Genomic DNA, 10,786 nt, shown 5'->3' on the forward strand with positions numbered 1-10,786 from the left:
ATAGTCATTCTTGGGCTGCATCTCTTTTCTCTTTTGAACCGGGCTAACTGGTACATCTCTGCTTCTCAATGAATATTGCTTCTGTTGCACTGTAAATGCATTCATATATCCTCTCTAATAATCATCTGATTCATCCTCTAAGACCCCTTCATTTTCCAGTATGAAATATTCATCTGTTTGAACCTTTGAAGCCTCAAAATATTCCTCATCTTTCGTGATAAAAATGGGCAAACCATCAGCAGTAAAGAAATGATTTGCCTCCACCACCGGATCATCATCATCATCACTTCCCATTCCTTGTACATAATTTTGCTGCAAAGGTGTTTTGACTTGCTACTGTGATCACTGATCTTGTGCCTTTTGCTCCCTTTGTTTAATCCTGAACTAAGGTTGTTGCTGTCCTTTGAATTTTGGACTTCTGATCGTGTTCTCAGGCTTGTCTACAATTGTCTTCCGATCAAACATCTTCTTGATTTTCCGGAGTATTTGATCCGCCTTAACATCTGAAAAAGATGTTTCCTCCTTTATGGTTACCTTCTTTTCCTTTTTTACCCGTGCTCTCTTTGCCAGAAAATTTGCCTCTACACTTACTGTGTTTTTCTGCATATCCTCCAGTGTGGTAGGATCTCTTTATCTCAACTGATATGCCATATCAGCATCGAACCCATCGAGAAATTTAATCAATGCCAACCCCATTGGTGGCTTGATGTCAACTGGAATAGCATTATAGATAGTATTGAACCTTACACAATAATATTATACACATTCACCTACATTCCTTTTTATATGTTCATACTCAGAAAGAATTTGGATTGGATTTTTCTTTACCTCCCATCGATCCAGAAATGGTCTGTGTAGAACCGGTAAGGTATTGATGGATCCCGCTAGTAGTGCTCTAAACCACTTTCAAACCTCGCCTCCAAAACTTTGCACAAATAATCGCATGGACACATTTTCTTCATCTACCTCATGGAGATCATAGAAGCCATTCATCCTGTCAAAATGCTACTGCGTTGTGATACCTTGAGTAGCATCAAAAAACGATATCTTACTTTGGTAATGAGCAGGAACAACATCCAAATTTTGAGGTACAACGAGAGGTGCATATCTGGTAGCCATGGCTCATGGAGGATTTGAAATTGATGTTGAAATAACAGAGGGATTTGTGACAATGGGAGGAGTTGATGTTGCGGAAGAGACGAGTATTTGAGATGTAATGACAGGCTATTGAGGAATTGAAGGTATGAACGGAGGTGTTAGATGATGCTATGAAATATGAGGAAATGATGATGAGGCAAAAGATGTTGAAGCTGAATCAGAGAGTTCAGGAATTCGATCAGTGGTGATAGATGACTGAGGAGAGTTTTGAAGATTACAGTTACTTATCAAATTGGCTTGTTGGATTTCAAGCTCATTGATAAATTCAGGGTTTGCAACTATGTCTAGTAATTCACTGTCCGATGTGGTTCTAAACAAGGATAAACCAAATTGTTCATCAAAAGGAATATCTTCGAGGTACAACCACTTCACATGACATGAAATAGATCTGAAAAATGGTCTACGACTTGATAAACTCTCTTGTCTGAGGATCCTGGGAATGAGATTAGGATTTTCAAATATGGGAGGAGGATCAAGATTAGGAATGGACCTGGTGTATCTTCTTGAAGCCAGTGTGTTAAAAAATTCTCAAAAGTTTTATATTGCTTTACAATATTCCAATTTTCAGCCTACTGAATCCTAAACCTATCATCCAAATGTCTAGAATTACTCAAGAATACTGGGGTAATTGTAGGAATTTACAGGGTAAGTTCCTCAGAAAGAACACCAAAAGGACACCGCTCACAACTAGATCACAGATCAAAACACCAGTATTTTTGACGTGGTTAAAACCCTCAAAGAGGGAAACAGTCCACGGCCTGAGCCAACCCGGCCACTTTAGGCAATTTATTAATCAAAGAATGAAAATTTACATAAGCTTCTCTCATGCACGGATTACCCTACAAATGACCATCTGATTGTAAGTTACAAAATGTACAACGGTAAAGAAACACACTTTACCTAACTCTATACCTAACTCTATACTAGACCAAGTTGTACTTAACTATTTCCTATGTGTCGGAATATCCTAACATCCCCCCTTAAGAAAAACTTGGGATAGGATTGAAGGATTTACAAATATGACACAATAGGAGAAGGAAGGAGGCACTAGAGCCTATCCCCCCTTAGTGACAACTTCCTGAACTCCAACCATAAATCGAAGTTTAGTGAACTTCGCCTCTGTGAGAGCCTTTGTGAAGATGTCTGCAACTTTATCATCTGTTGAACAATATTGCACTTCAAGAAAATGGTCGTGAATGAGCTTTCTGATGAAGTGCATGTGCAGTTCAATGTGTTTGCTGCGCTGATGTTGAACTGGATCTTTGCATAGCTGAATGGCACTTTGATTATCACACCAAAGTGTAGTCGAATGCTGCTGCTGAAAGCCAAATTCTGGCAGGATCTGACGAAGCCACAAGGCTTCCTTACTAGCTTCTATGGCACCACGATGCTCTGCTTCTGTTGATGAAAGAGAAATGGCACCCTGTTTCTTGCAAACCCATGTAATAGGTCCTGAACCAAGAGTGAACACATAATCGGCAGTAGACTTCCGATCATCAGGGTCACCAGCCCAATCAGAATCAGTGAAACCAACCAATAGAGGAGATGCTTTCGCACTGTAATGAATCCCAAATTGAACTGTACCTCGAACATAACGAAGTATTCTTTTAGCTGCTTTCCAATGACTTTCACGAGGGTTTTGCATGAACCGAGCAACAAGGCCAACAACAAAGGAAAGGTGAGGACGAGTATGGGTTAGATACAAAATTTTTCCTACAAGTTGACGGTATAAGGTAGCATCAACTTCAGGAGAAGTACAAGTGACTGAGAGTTTGACTCCAGACTGAAAGGGAGAAGGGGATGGCTTACAGTCTTCCATGTGAAAATGACGTAGAATATCACAAGCATACTTGGACTGGGAAAGGGAAATACCCTCCTTGGATTGCAAGACTTGAAGACCGAGAAAATAGTGTAAGTGTCCTAAGTCTGTCATTTCAAATTTCCTTTTGAGGCTAGACTTCACATGGTTTATAAGGTTGGGATCACTACCAGTAAGGATAATATCATCAACATAAAGAACAAGGAGGATAAGAGAGTTTCCCACTTTCTTGGTGTAGACAGTATTGTCAGAATGACACCTAGAAAAGCCAGATTCTAAAAGAAAGCTATCCATTTTGGCATACCAAGCCCGAGGAGCTTGCTTGAGACCATAAAGGGATTTCTTAAGTCGAAAAACAAGGCTGGAGTCTGTTTGTATGAAGCCAATGGGTTGTTCCATATAGATTTCTTCATGCCAGTTCCCATGCAAGAAGGCAGATTTAACATCCATCTGATGGACTTCCCATTTGAAAGAGGCAGCAAGGGAAAGAACAAGGCGGATAGAGTTCATTTTGGCAACAGGGGAGAAGGTTTCAGTGTAGTCAATGCCTTCAACCTGTGAAAAGCCCTTAGCAACAAGACGAGCTTTATGTTTATCAACTTTCCCATCTGGTCCATACTTGGTTCTGTAAACCCATTTGCATCTAACAAGTTTTCGTCCCTTTGGTAAAGGAACAAGATCCCATGTATCATTTGCCAATAATGAATGATATTCTTCATTCATAACTGCTTCCCAATCTGGATGGCCTGAAGCTTTGCAAAGGTGTCAGGATCATAATTTATTGGAGCTTGAGCCAGTAAAGAAGAGGCTCTCTCGAACTGAGAACGTGTGTGTCGCTGATCTGTGGGATCACCGGCAAGATCACCTGCTGCATCTCGAGTAGCACGAACCCATTTTGGAAGCTCAGGAGCTGAAGGAGGATCCTGAGATGGTGGGGGAGGATTGTCATCCTCACTTTCATCATCTCAAGAAGAAATGTTTTCAAAGGTAGAAGAGATAGGGAGAGGTGGCACATCCGCCGGACTAGGCTTGCAGGCCGATATATTTTCATCAAATTTTACATCTCTTCTAATGATAACATTTTTGGAATTAAATGGAATAAGTCTATAGCATTTGACATCTTCATAATATCCAACAAAAGTACATTTTTCACTCTTAGGTTCTAAAGCTTTATGCTTTTCATCTGGAATATGGGCCCACGCTTCACTTCCAAAAACACGAAAGTGACTTACATCTGGTTTGATTGAGCTCCATGCTTCTTCTGGAGTGATATTCTTTAAAGCCTTAGTAGGAGTGCGATTTATTATGTAATTTGCACAGTTAATTGCTTCTGCCCAAAAACTAAGACCAAGTCCTTTAGATTGTAGCATACAATTAGCCATTTCCTTTAAGGTGCGATTCTTCCTTTCAGCTACACCATTTTGTTGTGGAGTATATGGAACAGTATGTTGCATTTGAATTCCATTCTCAGTGAAATAGTTGATGAATGTGTTTTTAAAATATTCTCCGCCATTATCAAATAATAACTTAAGAATTTGATGTACAGATTGTTTTTCAACAAAGGCCTTGAAGGCCAAAAAAGTGTTAAATACTTCACTCTTGAGTTTTAAGAAGTATACCCAAGTGCGTCTGGAGAAATCATCAATGAAATTTAAGAAATACTTGCAACCAGAGAATGACACAACTGGAAGTGGACCACATAAATCACTATGCACAAGCTGTAAAGGGGCTGAGGTGTGCCAAGAGGCACATTTTTCAAAACTGTCCCGATGATGTTTTCCGAGTACACATCCGGAACAAACACCATCTCTGCAAGATACCATAGGAAGACCTGTCACCATATTTTCTTTACATAGATGCTGAAGGGAGCGATAGTTTAAGTGACCAAATCGCTCATGCCAAAGTTTGCTCACTTCATCGTTATGAGCAACAAATACTGAGGGAAGATTTGATGACCCAAAGTTGTGAAACTTATACAACCTTGTAGAATCATCAGCAATGCCAGTAGCCAAAATCTGTTTAGGATTTTTGAAGTCCTTGATTACAACATCATGAGGTGAAAATTAAACGATTTTACCTTCACCTGAATGAGTTATCTGATATACAGATAGAAGGTTGCAGGATAAGGTTGGAACACATAATACATCATTAAAATGACCATTGTCTAGATGAACAGTTCCAGTCCCTACAACATTAAGAGATCTATCATCACCAACATATATATTTTTGGTGTTACAATCATTTAAAGAAGAGAACATGGCTTTGTTTTTGGACATGTGATAAGAAGCTCCAGAATCAATGAGCCACTCATGAGAATGAGAAGAAGAAGATACATTTAATGCATAGCCAGACCGAGATGCTTGACAACCACATGCAGAAAGTGCCATTCCTGAAGATGAAGTTGAAGTTGAAGATTGCCCCAAATGGATGTTATGCTTCTTCATTGCTGCTTCCAAGGCTTCCATCTTTTTAAAGCATTTTGATTCTAAGTGGCCATCTCGATTACAAAAATTGCAATGTATATCATTCTTCTTCCCTTTGTTTTTATTTGTCTTATCATTTTGTTGGAATGATTTTTCATTTTGGGGCTGAAATTGCTAGGACCCTTGTTTGGTTTAGGACCATTCTTTTTAGGATATGACTTCTTAGGATTCTTTGAATTTGGTTGCTACTGGGCGGCTAATGCTTTCTTGGAAGAGCTTCCAAGATTAAGAAGACCAAGGTGTAAGAGTTTTTCTTGTTCTCTTATTAAAAAATCACAAAAAGAGTCAAAGGAAGGGGGCTTGTAGTCTTTTCCTTGAGAAATGAAGGCTTCTCTTGTAGAATGGAAGGTGGAAACAAATACAGAGTAGGCTGGTCCCAACTTAGTAAGGATGGAATAAATATGGTTACTATCTTCTTTATTAACCTTAACACTTTCCAAGAGATATCTAAGGGTCTTGAACTTGGACAAGAAATCTTCAATGCAAGAAAAATTATTAGGGTCCAATGTAAGCAACTCATTTTCAAGTTGATGGGCTCTAATTTCATTTTTAATCCTAAAAACTTTAGTGATTTGTTCCAATGCTTCATTAGGAGTATCAAGTTCTGCAATATGGAATCTAAGATCAGGAGAGATAGACATCCCTATCAAACCACGTGCTTGATCTTGTCTATTTTCCCATTTAGCAACCTTATCTTCATCCTTCGGTTTCTTCTCTTGGCCTGTGGCTATTCTATAGAGACCTTTACTTCTAAGTAAATCCTCAATGTAGGACAACCATTGGAAGTAGTTGGTGTTGTCAAGGGTAACTTGGTATTGAATTTCCATTTCAACAGAAACTGAAGCCGAAGATGCTGAAAGTAAGTGTTCCAATGTATAGATCTCGAAAAATTAGGCTGGTTTAAAAAAAATGGCTCTGAAAAAGGCTTCCGGATGAAGAAGTTATGGCTCTTTAAAAAAAAAGTTGTTGAAGTTGCCGACGAAGTGCAGTAATGTGCGGAAATGAAAAAGTCCGCCCCCACAAAATGGAGACATGAACCCAAGACCTCTGCTCTCTTAAAATAGCTTTGAACCAATTGATCTATACAAAAAATTTGAGAGAGAGAGAGAGAGAGAGAGGGGGGGGGGGGCTTTGGGTTGCGTGCTTGCTTTGAGAAAGCTCTTTTTCCCTACAAAACAAAAAACACAAAACCCAACACGGACATGCAAAGAAAACGAACCTTATGGCTCTAAGTTAGCTTTAGCCAAAAAACTAAATATTTTCAAAAATGAACCTTGCGGCTCAAAGTTAGCTTTGGCCGGAAACTAAATATTTTCCTCAATGTTTCTGATTTTCCGAGATCACCCTAAGGCGCAGGGAAAAGAGCATACGCATGAGAAAAATCCTTCCTTTCTATTTCTGATTTGCCCAGATTGCACAGAGTCGCAGGGCAAAGAGCATACGCAGAAATGTAAGGTATAGATCCGGTAATAAAAAGGCTAAATAAACCGAAACCGAAATAAACAGAGAGAAAATAACAGTAAACTGCAAATAAACACTGTATACCTCCAGATCTTAAAAATGATGCAGCTAGGGCTACCGGAAACCTTTTCGCCTGAAACGAAAGGGGTTCCTCACTGGAACATATGCGCCGAACACAACAGAGCAGTCCTCTCGGCCCGAAAGTAGTCAGAAATAGCAGATCTAGGAAACGGTAGTCGGATGCAGTTCTACTGGCTTCAGATTTGGATCACCAACGGACGTGGCCCTCAAATAGCTCCGATACCATGTAGGAATTTACAGGGTAAGTTCCTCAGAGAGAACACCAAAAGGACACCGCTCACAACTAGATCACAGATCAAAACACCAGTATTTTTGACGTGGTTAAAACCCTCAAAGAGGGAAACAGTCCATGGCCTGAGCCAACACGGCCACTTCAGGCAATTTATTAATCAAAGAATGAAAATTTACATAAGCTTCTCTCATGCATCGATTACCCTACAAATGACCCTCCATGCGCTTTAAATAGAATTCATGGACCAATCGAGTGTCAAGCCACGGATCAAGTGTTGGCAATACCGAGGAGAGAATGAACCGTCGGATCACTACATATCGTGACCGTCGGATTGTAAGTTACAAAATGTACAACGGTAAAGAAACACACTTTACCTAACTATATACTAGACCAAGTTGTACTTAACTATTTCCTATGTGTCGGAATATCCTAACAGTAATATGTTCTCATTCTTCCCTAGTATGGTCGCCACTATGTTAGAGCCTAGATCGACCTGAGGCTGAAGGGAGGCAATCCTAGGATAACCACAAACCACGCTTAACCTGGTAGCTAGCCCTACCAAGTCAGGAGAGGGCTCTCTCCTTGAAAATCTCAGTTTAACATGGTTTCAATTATGACTTGAGATGATTGAAATTGAATGTATATTTTAGACTAGGTATAGTAGCTCAAGGGTTTTTGGTTGATTTTGATGATTGGTTGCTGGATCAAATGGAGCAGGCAGGTTAGGTCTAGGAAATCAAATTAGGAATACAGACATATTCTGTGGGGCGAGGTAGACAAAGGATTTATGTACTAGAAATTGATTGAGATGGTAGATTTAGACTGTTGTTTACACCTACAACACTTAGATATGTAGGATATGTTAATCTGGTAATACCATGTTTTTTGTAATACACATAATGATTTTATTTGGATCTCATAAATCTTAATAACAACACAAAGGAATCAAATTTTGGAATCCCCCCCCCCTACAACCCTCATGTGAACCCCTATTGTGCCCAACAACGTAGTGTGTGGGGCTGGTTGTGCAAAGAATATAACGCATACTAAGCATTCTACTACTTATTGTTTTCTTTGAACTTAGGGGACCACAGGAGCACAAAGCTACTTGTCTAGGGCTACAATTCCTATTGTTTCTCTACACCAAGAAAAATTCTCAGTGCTCACAAACAGTGTCAGTGCGTTTGCATAAGCATTCAAAGTGTCCACCTTTACTAGCAACACCTCTATGTCTTCAACCATATCTATCACAAAGTGATACTAAACATCTATGTGTTGTCTTAGAATGAGAAACATGGTTCTTTACTAAGAAAAATACACTTTGAATGTCACGATCTATCTTTATATCTTGTTGTACCAACCCCACACCTGAAAAGAATCTTTGTAATCAAAATACTTCCTTTCTTGCATGAGTGGCTACCATGTATTGATCCTCTGTAGTTGAAAATGTCACTACACACTATCTCTTGCTCATCCAATTGATTTCTCCAAATAGTTTAAACACATACCCACTAGAAGATCTTCTTTAATCCAGATCTCTATCCCATTCTACATCAACAAAGTCATGCATGTCCAACACTCAATCCAATCATGGCGATTCAAGATTTTTATTTTGATGACTTTAAAACATATTACATAAAGAGCATGAAATAACCATAAGTGCAATACACATGAACAAATGAGAATATGAACAAAGACAATAGAACTTGATAACAAAGTTCACTTAGAATGTGTGTTCTACATTTACAGGCTCCGCTCAATTACATAGCCACTTCATCAGCTACTCTTCAATGAGGTTATTCTTTGTCAATACAAGGGATTAAATCTCACTCATGTGGTAATGTATATCTTACAAAGAGATGCTATCCTTTGACAATACAAAGGAATGAATTGTCACAAACAACTGGCATAAATGTTTCCTCCTTTCTCCAAGTTAAAGGGGCTTGACTCTCACATAAAGTGGCATGATTATTCTCCATTCAAAGGGGCATTACTCTCTTACATAAAGAGAAATAATATATATTCTTTGAATCTACTACTCATAATCAAGCATATATAGAAATACATGTTCTTTTAAAAATTTCGAAAAGGAGCATATTAAATGCCACAATTCTCTAGATACTCAAAACACATCAAACTGCACTAATAGCTTTGTCTAAACAATCATCCCTTACCCCTTTCAATAATATTGTCTTATGAATATCTTTACTTACATTGGGGTGATCGGATCTCTGTAGATTGTATTTTAGTCTTTCCACAAAGTCCTCCAGATTTTTGTCGTCCTTCTGAACCATCTTAAATAATTCCTCCCATTTTTCTCTTGTCCGGAAGTAGTCTTGATATTTGGTCAAGAACTTCTCCTTCATTTGTTTCCATCTTGTGATTACATGACCTCCCAGACTCATAAACCATCTTAGTGCATTTCCTTTTAGTGTTACTGGAAATAGCTTCAATTAGATATCATTTTTGGGATTCAACTGCGTTAAGTAAGTCATTCAAACGTATGACCATTTCCATGAGAGGTAGTCGTAACTGACTAATTTCTCATGATTTTTGAATAGTTCACTTAGCACTCATTGCATCGGGTGATGCTCACAGGGGTGAAGAAGTGGGATTGAAACCAGTGAAATGTGGAGAACGAATCACATAGCATCAATCATCACTTCCGGGGCTTGCACCCGGTAACCAGGACTTCCCAGGAGGTCACCCATCCTAGAACTCCTCTGGCTCAAGCGCGCTTAACTGTGGAGTTTTCCCCACAATCAAGCCCACTTAGCTTGCTACCCCATTTGCAAAACCTTAGCAAGTATTGTGCCTCATGAACCATTCAAGTAGAGATCCCTTGACTCTTTTTGAATTTAAGTATGGGGGATTTACGCAGTGCATTATATTAGATATCATTTTTGGGATTCAACTGCGTTAAGTAAGTCATTCAAACGTATGACCATTTCCATGAGAGGTAGTCGTAACTGACTAATTTCTCATGATTTTTGAATAGTTCACTTAGCACTCATTGCATCGGGTGATGCTCACAGGGGTGAAGAAGTGGGATTGAAACCAGTGAAATGTGGAGAACGAATCACATAGCATCAATCATCACTTCCGGGGCTTGCACCCGGTAACCAGGACTTCCCAGGAGGTCACCCATCCTAGAACTCCTCTGGCTCAAGCGCGCTTAACTGTGGAGTTTTCCCCACAATCAAGCCCACTTAGCTTGCTACCCCATTTGCAAAACCTTAGCAAGTATTGTGCCTCATGAACCATTCAAGTAGAGATCCCTTGACTCTTTTTGAATTTAAGTATGGGGGATTTACGCAGTGCATTATATTAGATATCATTTTTGGGATTCAACTGCGTTAAGTAAGTCATTCAAACGTATGACCATTTCCATGAGAGGTAGTCGTAACTGACTAATTTCTCATGATTTTTGAATAGTTCACTTAGCACTCATTGCATCGGGTGATGCTCACAGGGGTGAATAGTTCACTTAGTCAGTTACGACTACCTCTCATGGAAATGGTCATACGTTTGAATGACTTACTTAACGCAGTT

This window comes from Pinus tabuliformis, chromosome 3_1, assembly GCF_031772625.1.
Source record: "Pinus tabuliformis cultivar Carrire ecotype Pingquan chromosome 3_1, CPIR1, whole genome shotgun sequence".
Lineage (NCBI taxonomy): Eukaryota > Viridiplantae > Streptophyta > Pinopsida > Pinales > Pinaceae > Pinus > Pinus tabuliformis.